The sequence below is a fragment of the Xenopus laevis genome, chromosome 2L (assembly GCF_017654675.1).
Source record: "Xenopus laevis strain J_2021 chromosome 2L, Xenopus_laevis_v10.1, whole genome shotgun sequence".
In the NCBI taxonomy this organism is placed as follows: domain Eukaryota; kingdom Metazoa; phylum Chordata; class Amphibia; order Anura; family Pipidae; genus Xenopus; species Xenopus laevis.
The window spans coordinates 189,647,620-189,664,491 of NC_054373.1; the positions used below are offsets into that span (position 1 = coordinate 189,647,620).

General features: G+C 42.9%; 1 protein-coding gene and 1 pseudogene across 5 annotated transcripts in view; one reads left to right on the forward strand and one right to left on the reverse strand.

The window, feature by feature from the left end:
* The window catches only part of trim39l.1.L (tripartite motif containing 39 like gene 1 L homeolog), a 101,719-nt gene extending 101,371 nt beyond the window's left edge, over positions 1 to 348 (reverse strand). For 2 of the 5 annotated variants that reach the window (XM_041582871.1, XM_018247836.2), the window contains exon 1: positions 267 to 348. The gene's annotated coding sequence lies outside the window, so the exon portion shown is untranslated. Of the gene's footprint in view, positions 1 to 265 lie in introns of all 5 variants that reach the window. The other 3 variants (XM_041582872.1, XM_041582870.1, XM_018247837.2) reach the window with 3 other exon arrangements.
* Positions 349 to 2,850: 2,502 nt separating this feature from the next.
* Positions 2,851 to 8,876, forward strand: LOC108707773 (annotated as a pseudogene).
* Positions 8,877 to 16,872: the final 7,996 nt, after the last annotated feature.

Here is a 16,872-nt window from a genome sequence, read left to right on the forward strand (position 1 = left end):
ACGAATCTATTCTCCCCTCCCAACTGAAACTAAGAACTTAATCCAGCTGGCCAAGAACTAGGGTTGCCACCTCACCCCTTTAAAAGCAAACACATATGGAATCCACAGCCTGCATGGCTAATTAGCAATTCATTTAGATGCATGGCTGCACAGAAATCAGTTCAGTCTGCAGCATGCATCTAAATGAATTGCTAATTAGCCATAAACAATTAGTCCCGGGCCCACCGGATTTTCTGTCTAAGGGGGGGGCGACCATGTTCACTTACTTGATTTAAGATCAGCGTGTTGCCAGTAGGACACTGCAGCTCTGTGCACGGAAGCTTTTTCCAATTAAGATTTCCTGTACCCTCATTGGTCCATTAAGAAAAAGCTAAATCTGCATTGGGATTGGATGCCCTTGTCCAATCCCTGTACAGCTTTACCGGGACTTATTTTTAAAGGACCAGGAGGGTACTGTAAATCTTAATTGGAGAAAAGCTTCCATGCACAAAGCAGTGTCCTACTGGCAACACGCTGAAAGCGGGGGGGGGGGGGCTGGCTAATTAAGTAAGTGAAGCATGTCTGCCCCCAAAGCCCTGGCAAGTATTTTTTTTTAAAATTTGGGGATATCTAGCCAATTTTTTTTTTACTTGCAGGAGGGCCCCTGATCACCAATGGCTTTTTATAATTTGTGGAGGGGCCACAGGCCATCAATTTTTTTTTTTACTTGTAAGGGGGGCCCTGTCACCAATTTTTTTTTTTTTTTTTTTAAATGTTGTTTATTTTAACTTATAAGGGGGCCTGACAATCAATAGCTTTTTAAAACTTGTGTGTGTGGGGGGTATGTGGTCTTTTAACTGTAGTGTGGAGTGGGCGGGATCTGGGGTTGGGCTTGGGGGCTGTGGTGGGCAGGGCCCATGATTTCTAATGGCGGCCCTGCACGGGCAACACTTGGCACAAAGTATTAGCAGCATCCAGTACTTTCACCCCTGGCACAATTAACTCATTCATAGCCATATAAATTGCACCACAATACTTTTAAAGGAGAGCTAACCCCCCTAATAAGAAAAGCCCCAACCTACTACCCTAGATAGTCCCCTCCCTGCCCCTAACACAGTATTCACGTATTGGTTCAGAGTAAGCACAGGGGAGCTCATGGGCACCATCTTCTAGCTCTTCTTTATTCTTTGGGTCCTTTTCCTTCCCTTCGGCAATTCACGGCACTTTTAGCACACGTGTAGTTGCTACAAACCACAAGACTGCTCCAACTGCGCATGCGCCAATACAGCACCGAAGAGCCAGAAGATGGCGCCCATGAGTTCCGCTGCGCTTAGTCTGCATCGAAACGTGAATATTGTGTTAGGGGCACTTTCAGGGGTAATCAACTATGCGGGGGTGGAAGCAGGGAGAGGGGACTATAAGGGTAGTAATTAGGGGCTTTTATTATTTTATTATTTAATAGAAATATAAATATTTTTACAAAGGATTTTCTTCTTTAGTGGGGCACAGGCCCAACCTGCCCGCGACATCACAACACTATTATGTGTCTTCCTCCTAAGCTGTTGCTTATTTATAAACTCTTGTTTGGCTCTTCATTATCTAAATACAAAAGAGCAGGGGAGGTGTTGGTCTCACGAGGAAAAGGGACACTTCCCATTAATAAATAATAATAATAATTATAGAGACACTAAAGTAACTGTAGTTATTTAGACTATTTATTTAGTGAGGTTCTACCCCTGTGTGTGTATGTAGGTGTGTAAGTATATAGTAGTAATATGCACACAGCCCCATACAGCAGAACAATACATTAATAGGACAAACAGGGGGTGTCACGGAGAAATGAGAAAGGAGGTCCCTGGCCCATAAAGCTTACAATCTAAGTGGGTGGGTAACTTATAGACACCAATAAATGCTGCAGGTTACAGTACAATAAGTACCAGAACTGGGTCAGGTGTTCTGTGAGTTTATTCTAGTCCAATTCCCCTGTATGAGGGTCGTACTGCCATGACATTATTGGGGTGACTACAAGGGCCACTAAGGAGATATCTGATTGCTCTGTGCCCGGTGTTTAATGTGGTCCTGGGGTTTGAGGGATGTTACAGAGAAGAACTCTTAAGGGCTCCAATATATTTACCCCCCCCCCAAACTGAGGTGAGGCTCCCCCTGTCTGTAATGACTCAGTATTTTTACCAAGTCTCCCCACATGGGTCTGTTTGTGCAGAGAGAGAACGTTTGGCTCCAGACTGGGGTAAAACACGGGTTCTGTATTGTGTGTCCCAGTGGTACTTGGATATGGGGGGGTATAGGGGTTGTACCACTGCCCCCTCTTAGTAACTGAGCCCCAGTAAGTTCTATTAGGGCTAAACTGGATGAGGAATTATTTCAGCAAAAGTCTGACTTTTATGGACAGATCTCTTTTTTCAGCTGCTGCAACTGATACTGTACCTGGGGGCACCAACTATGAGCAGCGGGGGCTTCTCTTCTCTACAAACCAGTGGGATAATCAGCTGTAATTGTCACCCCCAGGGACCCCCATCTGTAGCAGGATTATGGGCAGGGAGTAGATGAATGTGCCGCTATTAGCCATTAATTGTGCAGCTCTGGGCTCAGGTGTGGCAGTGACTCCCATGGGTGCAGCTCAGAGCAACGAACATTCACCTTCACTCCGAGCCACTGACCCCTCCCCCGTCTGCCACAGAAAATCCCTGTCTCAGGTACAAGGAAAGGGCGGAAGGATCAGCATCACAGGGACAGGGTTAGGGGAGTGTTTGGGTGAATAATTCCCAGGAAGGGGTTCAGGAAGGTGCTGGGTGGGCAGATAGAACTGAAGCTAAAGGGGGTCCGGGAGGGACAGTATCACAGCTCAGTTCAGCACAGTGTCAGATATATTGTATCCCTGGTACAGTTTTCAGCATCCCAGATAAGGGGTTCAATATTTCTGGGGAGACTACCTTAGATAAGTAGTTAAGGATTTTGCGGGGGCAGAATCCCAGATAAGGGGTTTGGGGAAGTGCATCCTGGTTAAAGGGCCCAGAGTAATTTGGGGTGCATAATACCCCCTGAGAAAGCTTTCAGGAGAGAGCACAGGGGCTCTGGGTCATTTTTGCACCATGAACAACCTGACCCAGATGATGTCCCACCGTGTGAAGAGGATGAGGGAAGATGAAAAGGAGGAGATTAAAGCCTGGAGCCAACCCCTAGAGAACATGGATAATCCCAGGTATGTAGGGGATGCACAGGGAGGTGTGAGTAGGGAATATTTCCATCTTGTACTTCCTAGTTATTGCTGAACTACACATTCCAGCATCCAGTGGCAGCCAGCAGTTATTGGCAAGTGTTGGCAGTTTGGGTTCAGAAGAAGCTGGAGAGGAACAGGACTAAGATCCCAGAAGTAGGCGCCATCTCCAAAACCAATAACTGTTTTTCCCCCTTTGACTTTCTCAGCAGCAAGAAGCGCTCATTCACCCTAGATCCTTCAGGGAACTAGTACTACTGTTGGCTCAACATCACGGTCTTTCCAGTCACTTACAACTGGGTTATCATCATCTGCAGGTAAACAGTAATTTATAGTCTGTTGCCCATAGTTGGGTCCACTGAGCCTCCTCTTCTTCCTCTACCCATAACAATGTGCCCTATACAATGGATTTCTCTATTGATAACTAGAGATGAATCATATATATTGTACCACAGAACCCCCCACACCAAGGGGTTAAACTTTCCTTCTGCCAATCAGGTTGGGCCAGGAGGTGCCACACATGTTGGGTTGGAGTTGGCAGATGGATCCTTAATATTTAACTGCTCTGATTTCAGGTTTTTTACTCTTGTGAAAGTGACTGTCAGCACTCAGATTAGTGGGTTACAGATTTGAATTGTATCTAATGTCTCTACAGCTTGCCATTTGCCATGCAGTTGCCAGGATCACTCTCCCTAGCAACCAGACTGTGGTTAGAATAAGAGATTGCTGGTAAAAAAATCAGCTTTGGTGCACTTTCAGGTTGTCATTGTCACTGGCTCAGTCAGATATCAGAGAGTATCTTTAAGGTTTTAGGGAGTGAAAGAAGAAAGACAAATAAGTAAAAACATGGAAAGTAAAACTGCAACTTTGCTTAGATTAGACACATCTACAACTCTCTCACAATTGGAGTTAAGGTGAACGTTAAGGTGAACTTACCCTTTAAGCCTTGAGAAGCTATAACTGCCCCCCTGTTATATGCCCAAGTATAATGCAGGCTGCACTGAGTAGTATAACTAGTGGGGAGCAGACCCTGCAACCATTTTAATTCTCACCTTATACTTGGGACCTGGTGGAACACACTCGGGGTACTAACCCTGTGCTCACTCGGGTAAAGCTTTAAATTGCTCTGATACCCCCTGATTAACTTATGCTCCTGCAGCAAGTACATATGGGCTCTACCCTACCCCTAACCAGTCCTAATCCATCTTGACTAGGAGCCTCCCTTCACTGGTGCCTTCCCTGTCCCAGAATTCTCACTCCACTCTCCCTCCTCCATGAAGGAAATACAAAAAACTACCCATTTCTTTATGTTCCACTAGAGGGAAGCCACCTGACATCATTACACCAATGGGAGCAGGCTATACCCCTAGTTAAGAACTGAATCTCGGGAACCTAGAGAGGATTGTCTGCAGCATCACGCACATAATAACTGATGTTTCCCCTACCCAGGTCTTGTTTCCCAGAGTAACAGTCCCAGTACCTGCCTGTCTGGCTGAGCCTGGACTATCTGAGTGATGATCTGTATGTGATGGACATAATCGCCAACTTCCACACAGGTCAACAGGGGGCGCCACTGGGACTGGGCAGTTCATTATTACATTTCTGTTTATATCAGAATTTTCCAAAACAATGAAGTGCCAATATGTTGTGTTTCCCCCATATGTTGCTTTAACTTACTTTTTAACCAGGGTCAGATCATATATACTGCGGTCGGATTGTACTCGAATTCTTCTCTGCCTGATGTTGTGCATTAATTTGAGGGCCCAACTCAATGTCCACCTGGTTTCTGGCAACAGATTTTCCCATGTGGAAGTTATTATAAGCAATGAATAGACAATTGATTTAAAAATGGCTTAGTTTCCCTAAAATAATTATTAGCATTTTAGTTTGTATCTGTCATACCCAGTTTCAGTCATTTTAATTTATTAAAAGCTTCGTCGTTTTCAGGGCTCTGCTTCAGTTGATCTTTCTTGTCTTGGAATTGCCACCTGTCTGGTCTTCACCCAGACAGCCTGGTTTTTGGAAGAGCTGTTCAGTGAGAACTGCCTGTACAGATTTCCAAATTAGGATATCCGGACAGGACATTGAAGTTAATGGCATGGTGATCAGCCAATCGCTGTTCTCCACTTGATAACCCTGCCAGATGTCACCTAACCCCATCACCAGCCCCACCTCCAATGTCCCCGCCCCGATTTCACCCATCCCACCTCTTAACATCACCCACCCCACCCGCTGTCTGAAGTTGAGCAAGGGAAAGGGTGGCAACCCTAATCTTGTCTCTTCAGCAGAATTGTATGTGTAAATGAGCCTTATAGATAAAGGGTAACTGACCCTGCCATGTGACTGTTTCTCTAAACCTGAGTGGTAACAAGTTTTATTTCTCTGTGACTCCCCAATAGGATTTTTGGAGGAGGGGATATTGGTCAGTGATCACCATATGATTGCCAGGCGCTACCTGTTCTCATCCAGATTCCGGTGGGATTTGCTCTCTGTGTTGCCCACAGACTTTTTCTACTTTAAACTGGGTATCCACAACCCTTGTGGTGCGTAGCAACCGCTTCCTGCGCTTCTACCGCCTCTTTGAGTCCTTTGCCACACAGAAACCAGAATCCCCTATCGCAATGCATTCCGGATCTGTAAGCTCATGGCATATATCTTTGTGGTTATCCACTGGAACAGCTGTGTCTATTTTGCCCTTTCAAGCTTTATTGGGTTTGGTAAAGATGATTGGGTTCACCCTAATACATCTGACCCTGATTTTGGACGTTTGGGTCGGCAGTACCGGTACAGCTTTTATTTTTCTACTCTAATCTTCACCACTGTTGAAGATATTCCTCCTCCAATGCAGCAGGAAGAGTGGCTCTTCATGGTGGTGGACTTCTTCATTGCCGTCCTTGGGTTTGGTACCATAATGGGAAGCATGACTTCAGTCGTTTCCAACATGAACAGCGCAGATGAAGCTTTCTAGCCAAATTATGACAACGTCAAACTGTATCTGAAAATGTACAAAGTCAACAGGAGTGTAAAGAAGAAGGTCATTGCTTGGCACCAGCATCTCCAGATCTACAAGAAATTGACCAAGGAGAACCAGATTTTGCAGAACTTACTGGAGAAGCCGAGGGTGGAAGTAGCAGGGAGTGTTCATTTTCCAATTCTCAGCAAAGTCCAGATTTTCCAGAACTGTGAGAAGAGTCTCCTGGAGGAACTTGTGCTAAAACTGAAACCTCAGGTCTACAGCCCAGGGGAGTATGTGTGCAAAAAGGGGGACATTGGGAGGGAGATGTACATTATTAAGGAAGGCAAGTTGGCTGTGGTGGCAGATGATGGGGTGACACAGTTTGCTGTGCTTGGGGAAGGAAACTACTTTGGTGAGATCAGTATCCTGAACATTAGAGGTGAGTGGATTTTCTAAGCCAGAGGAATTTAGACTTAAAGGCACACTTTTGGTCCAACATTTGGCCAAGCCCACCAGGTAACATAAAATAGTGTTGAAAGAAAACTAGATTAGCATTGACCCTAAAGTCTATCCAGGATACCACCATTATCCTCTCAGTTGTACAGTCCTTGAAGCTCTGGGACACCTGGGCACATGGGCATCTGCTGTGTGTAGACTAGTTAGCAGGTTAGTATACGTGGATAACTCTTCAGTGGTGAGAGATAATTTGGCTAGTGAGAATGGACAACTTTAGCGCCTCACACTTACAGTATTTATAAAGCTCCAATGGTCTCCAGCGGCTCATCAGGAAAATGCAACAATCAGTAACTGCACAAACCTTAGTTGTAAACCAGGCAGGTGCTGATGGTATTGTGCAACTCCAACTCACACTGCTCCCCTATAAGATTAAATGCCCCTGACACAGGGGGTGAAGGTTTTGCTGAGAACCATGATATTGTTGGGTTGCAGCAGTAGCTCAAATGCATTGTGTTATAGATGAGTTTGTCAAAGTTTGTAACACACTACTCCATCTGTCCAATAAGGTTGCATTCTGTTTCACTTGTGGCTTTTTATAGGTGCATCAAGTTTTTATTTTAGTTTGAACTTATCTCTTGTGTGCCTCCTTGAACCACCCTTGTGTCTAAATTCTGTCTCACCTGTGCCCTTCTGATTCTCTGCTCAGGTAACACCTCCGGAAACCGCAGAACAGCCAATATACAGAGCATTGGTTACTCCGACCTCTTCTGTCTGTCCAAGGAGGACTTGAGAGATGCACTGACCGAGTATCCTGATGCCAAGGCCATCTTGGAGCAGAAGGGACAGGAAATTCTATTCAAGATGAATAAGTTGAATGAGAAGTTGGCTGATGAGCTGGCGATCAAAGAGCAGGAGCTGGAGATGAAGGTTGGAAGGTTGGAATCCAACTTTGACTCCTTACAGACCAAACTGGCTCGTCTGATGGCAGAACTGGAATCCAGTGCAGTTAAAATGACTCAGAGGATTAGACAGCTGGAGTGGGAAATAAGTCTATTGGAAAATGAGGCACCAGGCGATACAGAGGCTGATGGGAAATAGAATACAAATATGGCTGCTGGCCTGTGGGACTGACTGATATGGGATTATTATTTATTGGGGATGGCAATGACATGGAGGTGCCCCATCAAAACTTACCCTCTTTCTAACCCTCATGGATCCTTATTGCAGTATTGCTTGGGAGTCTGTAATACTTACCTGCTTTCTTATCTGCTCTACTTCCTGGTCCTCCACTGAGCCAGTCAAGCTCCTCCCTCTGGTTGAAGAACCAGAGCCGTTAGTTAGAGCCGAGCTGATCAAAATATTATTTGATGGAAATACTGTAATTGAATGCTGATAGTTACATAGTTAAATTGGGTTGAAAAAAGTCCATCAAGTCCAACCCCTCCAAATGAAAACCCAGCTCCATACACACACCCCTCCTTACTGTCACATAAATGATATATACCCATATCTATACTAACTATAGAGTTTAGTATCACAATAGCCTTTGTATTCTGTCTGTCCACTATAGATTCCACTATAGTTTCTAATAAAATGATGTGTCATAAAAGGAGTTCTATGGTGCCATTGGGTAGGTGCAGGTTGGGCAATAAGTCTCCAGTTAGACAAGCCTGTAATATTCAATGTGGAACATCTAGTGGTTAGTTCCATGTAGGATAGTTTTCCCCTAGTGATTAGCACACGGCATGGCACTGACAAGTTTTTAAGATCAGCTTATAAAAGGCCACCTATTGTCCAACCTACTGTTATATCACCTTAATTTGCACATGCAATCATTTTATTGGATTCATTTACCTTCAAATAAAATATTGCTGACAATTATAGTTGTCATGGTGGTGGGGGAAATATGTAGATGTACCTGGTGCAGACTGGCCTTTTTATTGCTGAAGTTGAGGGGCAAAAGCTACAGACCAAGGCAGCCATGAACTACCTCCTGATTGTAGGGCATTGGGGGCAATAACAGAGGTGGAAAGGCCAAAAATACAGGTGTTGGGGGTTTGAAGGCATTGGAATGGGGAGTGGCATATAAATGATCTACACAGACTACTGAAGGCTGAAAATCTGTTGGATAAAAAGAATTAAATGGAGTTGGGGTGTAACAGAGATTTTGGGGTTGAAGTGAATACACAGTTTGCTATCTGGCCTGCAGGTCACACCACATGTGTATGGAACTGGTCACTTTATTGCATTAAATGGAATCATAGGTGACAATGGGAAGAACCCAGAGCATTGGTGGATTATATTGGGCCTACCTGGGTGTTTAAAGGGGGTCCAGCATTGACAGACGGGGGCAGAGTAGACATGGGGAGGGGCACTGTTGAGGGTCCTATGGTCAGTAAATTTGTCCCTGATCCATAAAGCTGATCTGATGGAGACGTATGTTCTGTTGATCTACTGGTCCTCACCATGAGAGCGACTGGTGGATTTGACCCAACTCTAGGGGCGGCTGATTTAAGTGTTGAGGAGAAATAGTTGGCACTAGAAATGGCACAAATATGAGGTGAGAATGAGCCAATACACTTTATTATTTACTGGCTAACAATCACCCTGGGGTCTCAAGACACACTGAATGCCCCCCTGTGCAAATTCAACAGATATAGGAGCAAGTCTATTGGCCCTTGCATAGACAATTCAAGATAAAATGCAAAAACTACAATATTAGAAAAAGGAACAACAACAACACCAGGCCTGGACTGGAAATCTGTGGGTTCTGCAAAATCTGGCAAATGTATGAGAATTGAGTCTAAATCTCCCAAGTGACTTGCAGCCTCGTCCTCGCTAGTGACTTCCATGTGAGACAACCCCAAGCCACTGCTATAGGATATGATGTGTGTAATTCATTGGCTGGAGTCACTAATAGAGTGCCACCTGCTGTTAGCACAGGGTACTACATCAAACTCTAAGCAATAGGGCAGCTTCCATGTACAGGGCACAAACACTGCAATAAATATAAACAGAATTAGGAGGGTTCATGTGTAATTGGACAAAGCACAAAGAACCTCTAAATGTGAAATATCAGTGTGACAGATGCCACGGGCTGGGTAGCCACAAACCTGAGTTCACTTTATGCCAATGCAGTTCATAGACAGAGGGGTGATGGGCCCCAAATCACTACCTTTTCCCATTAGGTCTGTATGAGCCAATCACAATAATGGGGTCAATAATGCCGGGTCCTGTTGATAAGGAGATTTGATGGGTTCGGGAGGGATTTCTTGACTGTAATTAAATGAAATCCAATTAGAATAGAAGTGAATAAACACAGGGGTTAATTGTACAAGTGGATTCATCCACAACAGCCAATCAGATCTTTTCATAACTTGAGTCAGATCTATCTCTCATCTCCTGATCTCAACCCAGAACTCCTAACTCGCGTCTCCTCCTGCCTGTCCTCTATCTCTACCTGGATGTCACAACGCTACCTTAAATTAAACCTCTCTAAAACTGAAATGGTTCTCTTTCCTCCAACTAACACCAGTAACATCCCGGAAGTCTCCATCATAGTTAACAATTCCACTATCACCCCCTCTCCCCAGGCCCGGTGCCTTGGGGTTATCCTAGATTCTGCTGTTCTGTCATTCACGCCTCATATCCAGTCACTTATTAAATCATGTCACTTCCACCTACGGAACATCTCCAAAATACCATCATTTATCACCCAAGATGCTGCCAAAATTCTTATTCACTCTCTCATCATATCGCGTCTAGACTACTGTAACTCTCTTTTAATTGGCCTCCCCCTCCAGAGACTGTCAGCTCTCCAGTCCATAATGAACACTGCTGCGAGGCTCATACACCTCAGCAACCGCTCCTCCTCTGCCTCACCATTCTGTCAATCCCTGCACTGGCTTCCGTTACCTTTCAGAATCAAATTCAAATTAATGACACTGACTTTCAAAGCACTTCATAACTCTGCTCCACCCTACATCTCTGAACTCATCTCTATATACTCACCCACTCGCTTACTACTCTCCTCTACTGACCTGCTCCTCAACTCTTCTCTCATTACCTCCTCACACACTCAAACTCACTAGGACTGCACCCTGTGAAGTTACCTTTAGGAGACTCATCAGCAGGTAACTCTCAAATGGTTTATTGAAAAGAATAGTAGAAATATGTGAACTGAATTTAACTATTGGTGACTTGAGAACACTGGCATGAATAACAAATCCCAACATTTATACAACAAAATAAAGGCAACACCAATTCACACATCAGTCTCTCTGGATGATTATTAGGGAGTTGAACTTGTAGGGTCCACTCACAGCGATGCAGCAAATAGACTCCCTGTGTGTTTATTCATGTGCAGCGGGTAGTAATGGTGAATACAGGGTGTAATTCCAACCCAGTCTCTGCTGAAGATGTGCCAAGTACAGGGCAGTGCAATGTGTGGGCACAGACTGGGCACAGTTACATTTGGGGCTGGTCGTAGAAATGCCACAGGGTGATATGGAGATGAAGGAGAGGGGAATGATTTGCTCTTATGTAATACCAAAATGTTACATCTCTCACATCCAGCCACTCCCACACCTTGTGTCTCATTCCCTTCCCTTTAGATTGTAAGCTCTTTTGCACAGGGCTTTCCTCACCCTTTGTACCTGTACTGGTCACTGTGTATGTAACTCTGTATGTTCTATGTATGTAATTCATGTGATTTCTTTGTATAAAAACAGATTTATTTTACAGTGTTGTGCAACATGTTGGTGGTCTAAAAATACATAATAATAATAATAATAATAATAATAATAATCTCTTGAATGTCATTGGGGGGATTCTATTTTTATTTGATCAAATTATTTTTCGTATTAGAATTTCTTTAAATTGCTGTTGGAAAGTGATGGGCGAATTTCTCCCGTTTTCCTGAATTTTCTCCCGAAATTCGCGAAACAGCAATTAATTCACGAAGAATCGTGAAAATGAAAAGTTTCACGAAAAAATCATGAAAAATGTAGAATTTTGGCTAAAAAATAGTGAAAATCAGAAATTGACAAAAAAGACGCTCGCGTCCATTTTGATGCTGGCTTTAAAGTCAACGGGCGTCCGAATAGTGTTCATTTTGACATGAGCGACTTTTTGGACATGCGTCCAGAATTTTTTTGATGCCGGCAAAATTTCGCTGGAGATTAGCAAATTTATTCGCCGGCTTCGAAACGCAGAAATTTGCCGCAAATTTGCGCCAGGTGAATTTATTCGCCCATCTCTACTGTTGGAATAATTATTTACTTTATCTGTGGGTGCTTAAGCTCATACTACAGGCTATAGGGTGACCCTCCCGCCCACCCCAGTCCCCAAGCCCCTCCCCAGATCCCGCCCACTCCACATCACAGTTAAAAAAACCACACAGACATCAGCGTTAAAAAAGGTAACCCCCCTACACAGTTATAAGTTATAAAAAGCTATTGGTGCCAGGGCCCCTTTACAAGTTAAAAAAAATTGGGGCACCAAAGAATATTTTTTTAAAAAACATTGGTGGCCACTTCTTTTCGCCGCTTCTGGACTTTGGCTGTTCGGCTTTTCGGCACTTCCATATTTTGTCTGTTTGGGACTTTTGAAAAGTTCAGCACTGCCGGCCCCCCCTTCAAGCCCAGGCCCAGTACACTTGTACCCCCTGTGCCCCCTGATTGTATCACTTTAGTTTCCAGTAACAAAACTTTATCCAGTTCCAAATTGACTGAATGATACAGCGCCACCTGGTGTCCATTAGAGGGAATGACCATATCATTGATGGAAATGGGAATAAATGAAGGTGAGAGAAGAGAAGAATAATGAGAAAAGAGAATCATAAGAAGAAAATGGGGTGTAAAACATTTGTATTTTATTGGGGCTCATATATTTGTGTGACTGTACTAAGGGCAGTATATGTGGGACACACGCTGTGGCTACGGGTGGAGAAATGTGCAACTCCCTGCAGTGCGGTTTTATTTGTGGGATGAGAAATTTTACCTACACTATATGTGTCTGGAGGGACACACAGTAGTAACACTTCTCTTCTATAGGGAGGTTCTTACTTGACTTATTAACATTTATTTCTCACTCCTAGAGTGACTATGACATAGATTTACTATCACTATCTGATCCTGATCTTTTAGGAACCAGAGCCCTGGCCCTATAGTACCTCGCTGGGAGGCGCCCAGGGGAAAAGACTATTTATAATAGTATTTATAATGTCACCCACTTCCCTCTAGTGGCGGCTTAACTTAACAGGCCCAATACTAACCATGGGGTCTCTACATACAGATTGCATACAAATAAACCCAAAAAACAATAAGGTAAATAGGGCCCTGCAGTTGGATAAATACTGGGGGGGGGGGATTGGATTCACATATTCATGGGAAGGTTCTGTTAGGACCATGGGAAAGAGAACAGCCCAGGAGGAAGAGGTGCAGAGAATCTGAGCTTTATACCAGAGTAAGAACCAAGTAGACTTGTCAAAGTGAGTGTCAAAATAAAGAGATGTATAACAGGAGAAAGGAATACGAGGGGTTAAATCAGGAGTGGCCGATGTTGTCCCATCTACACCTGTAATATCACTGTCAGCATTCTGTTCCGTGGAAAATATTACTTATATATTATGTGGATTTATGAGATCATTTATATTGTTATATTTAACAAACAACTATTTCACATGTGACCTTAACATAAGAAATATCTGAATGAAAGAATAAAACAGGAGGGTGATATAGACGAGCTGTTTGTTGACAGAGTCTTGAGATCTACTGATCCCCAGCTAAAGGTCAACTGGTAGATCCCAATCTAAACCTTTTGGGCTCCCTTGGGGTAAAGCACCCTTGTGGGTGCTGCACGGAGATTGTTCTAAATGATCTACTTGCACCCTGGAGTCTCTGTGCTGTTAAAGGGTTAATAAAGCGAATCCCCCTGAATAATCGCTGGTTTCACGTTGACTCCTCTCGTTGGTGATTCAGTCATTTCCCAGAAAACAAAACTGTCAGAGTCCTGAACCCAATGATCTTCTTCCTCTGAAATGTTCTGACATCTCTCAGCTTGTTCTGCCCAATAGAAATGATTCCAAGTCTCATCCAACAATAAACAATTAATCCTCCCAATGAAGCTTCTTACTCACATCAACTGACTGACACCCTGAATATGGGGGTATCTGGGCAGATCTGGGGGTACAAGCTGCCTGCTGATTGGTTGGTTATTAGTAGTGATCTTTTGCAGGGTCAGGGGCAGCAACATTTTTATTGAGTTTTACAAAGCATAAAAGATTTACAATGTAGCAGATCATATTAAGCTTGATTATATAACAACTATATAAATATAAACCAAGAAAAAAAACACAAATCTCGCATGGTGAATTTACTAAATCCAGAATGTTTTATGATGATACATAACCATTAAAGCTGCCCAATTAATAAAATAGTTAAAGGGATACTGTCATGGGGAAAAAAAATTCAGTTAATAGTGCTGCTCCAGCAGAATTCTGCACTGAAATCCGTTTCTCAAAAGAGCAAACAGGTTTTTTTATATTCAATTTTGAAATCTGACATGGGGCTAGACATATTGTCAATTTCCCAGCTGCTCCCAGTCATGTGACTTGTGCCTGCACTTTAGGAGAGAAATGCTTTCTGGCAGGCTGCTGTTTTTCCTTCTCAATGTAACTGAATGTGTCTCAGTGGGACCTGGGTTTTTACTATTGAGTGTTGTTCTTAGATCTACCAGGCCGCTGTTATCTTGTGTTAGGGAGCTGCTATCTGGTTACCTTCCCATTGTTCTGTTGTTTGGCTGCTGGGGGGGGAAGGGAGGGATGATATCACTCCAACTTGCAGTACAGCAGTAAAGAGTGATTGAAGTTTATCAGAGCACAAGTCATATGACTTGAGGCAGCTGGGAAATTGACAATATGTCTAGCCTCATGTCAGATTTCAAAATTGAATATAAGAAAATCTGTTTGCTCTTTTGAGAAATGGATTTCAGTGCAGAATTCTGCTGGAGCAGCACTATTAACTGATTCATTTTGAAAAACAATTTTTTTTCCCCATGACAGTATCCCTTTAAACCTGTAACAACTCCAGAATTTTAGATTTATACCCAGGGTCAACTTGATGAAAATAAAGAGACCAATCGTCAGTAAAACGAAGTTTATGATGTGGTTCTTCTGATATAGTTTTTCTGGCCGGGTTTAATTGGGATGAAATATCTTTTATTGAGGGGGGGGGGGACTCTAAAATCCAAAACTGAAATAGGGCCTCTTTAATAAAGCGGAAAATGAAGTCCGAAATCATATTCCGATTAGAAATACAGTGTTTACCCAAAGTAAAAGAAGGAGCACCAATGTTTAAAAGGGTATAAACCAGAGAAAGTGAAACATTTATTTTCAACTTAGAACAAATAAAATCTCTTCAATTTTGCCAATCTGGGGTAATGAGGGGCAGATCCAAAGATAATGGAGATGGTTCACATTTTCCGTTTGGGACAAAACGATAACTGACCCAAACCCTTATGGGAACGATAAAGTTAAAGGACACGTTAAAGTGTTCAACTCTCCATATCTCAGATTTAATCATTTTAACGATCGACGATTAACTGGGTGGGGTGATGTCACAAAAAACGGTAATTTGACCATTTCAACGCTGTATCCGAAAGGGGGTGAAAAATTATATTTTTTACTCAAAATGAGATTTAATAACAAAAATGTTCAGTAAAAGGCTTCTGATGCAATTCGGTGTCCCATTTCCAGTGAAATGCAGCTGATTGCACAAACCTTCTATAGAAGTGAATGTGAAACATTATTATTATTATTCTGCTTATTCCTATAAATGTGACCAAATCGAATTCTGGGGAAAATGTTCTTCTGTTTCACTGAGAAAATGTTTCCAGGATCTTTAGTCAAAGTTTCTTCTTCTTCGGAAATATTGGTTTATTTGTTGCCTCTTATTCCTCTAATCGGCTAAATCCAACGGAACCCGCAGAGTGTTCTGCACACAGCCCCTCCCCCCCAATGACTTGTATATAAAATATATATTAATATATAAGTTCAATTAATAAATAAGGTGCAACTCAAGGGAATTCATAGAAAGATAAATCAGTGTTTAATACAAGTCCAAATTTCAGTTCTGCCCAGAGAACCTTCCGCAACATGTTTCATTATTGTTAAAGGGGTGATTCTCCTTTAAGTTAACGTTTAGTATGTTATAGAATGGCTAATTCTAAGCAACGTTTCATTTGGTCTTCATTTTTTATTTATTATTAATTAATTGCCTTTTCCTCTGACTCTTTCCAGCTACACATGTATTGTTATTGCTACTTTTTATTACTCCTCTTTCTATTCAGGCCTCTCCTATTCATATTCCAGTCTCTTATTCACATCAGTGCATGGTTGCTAGGGGAATTTGGACCCTAGCAACCAGATGGCTGAAATTACAAACTGGAGAGCTGCTGAATAAAAAGCTAAATAAGTCAAAAACCACAAATAATAAAATAAAATTGTCTCAGAAGATCACTCTCTGCATCAATTAAATACATTTGTAAATCCCTTTGTTACACAGTGATATAGTAACACAGTAAGTAAGGTTCAACCTTTAACTTTTTTTTTTTTTTTTTTACTTTTTTTTTTAACCTGCTTAATTGCCAATTGTTACAGAGGAAGATGAAAAACCCATCTGCAGTCTCTCCAATTTGCCTCAGAGGGGGAAAAATTCCTTCCTGACTCCAAAATGGGACCAGTCCCTGGATCAACTTGTACTATGAGCTCTCTCCCATATCCCTGTATTCCCTCACTTGCTAAACACCATCCAACCCCTTCTTATACCTATCTAATGTATCAGCCTGTACCACTGATTCACTTCCCAGCTCTCCCTGTAACACCCCTTTCCCTCCTCTAATCTCATTGGCTCCCTCCTGTCTGCTGGGAGGAGCTACTGGTGAATAAAGCATCCGACCCTTCCTTGTACCTATCTAATGTATCAGCCTGTACCCCTGATTCACTTCCCAGCTCTCCCTGTAACACCCCTTTCCCTCCTCTAATCTCATTGGCTCCCTCCTGTCTGCTGGGAGGAGCTACTGGTGAATAAAGCATCCAACCCTTCCTTGTACCTATCTAATGTATCAGCCTGTACCCCTGATTCACTTCCCAGCTCTCCCTGTAACACCCCTTTCCACCTCCTCTAATCTCATTGGCTCCCTCCTGTCTGCTGGGAGGAGCTACTGGTGAATAAAGCATCCGACCCTT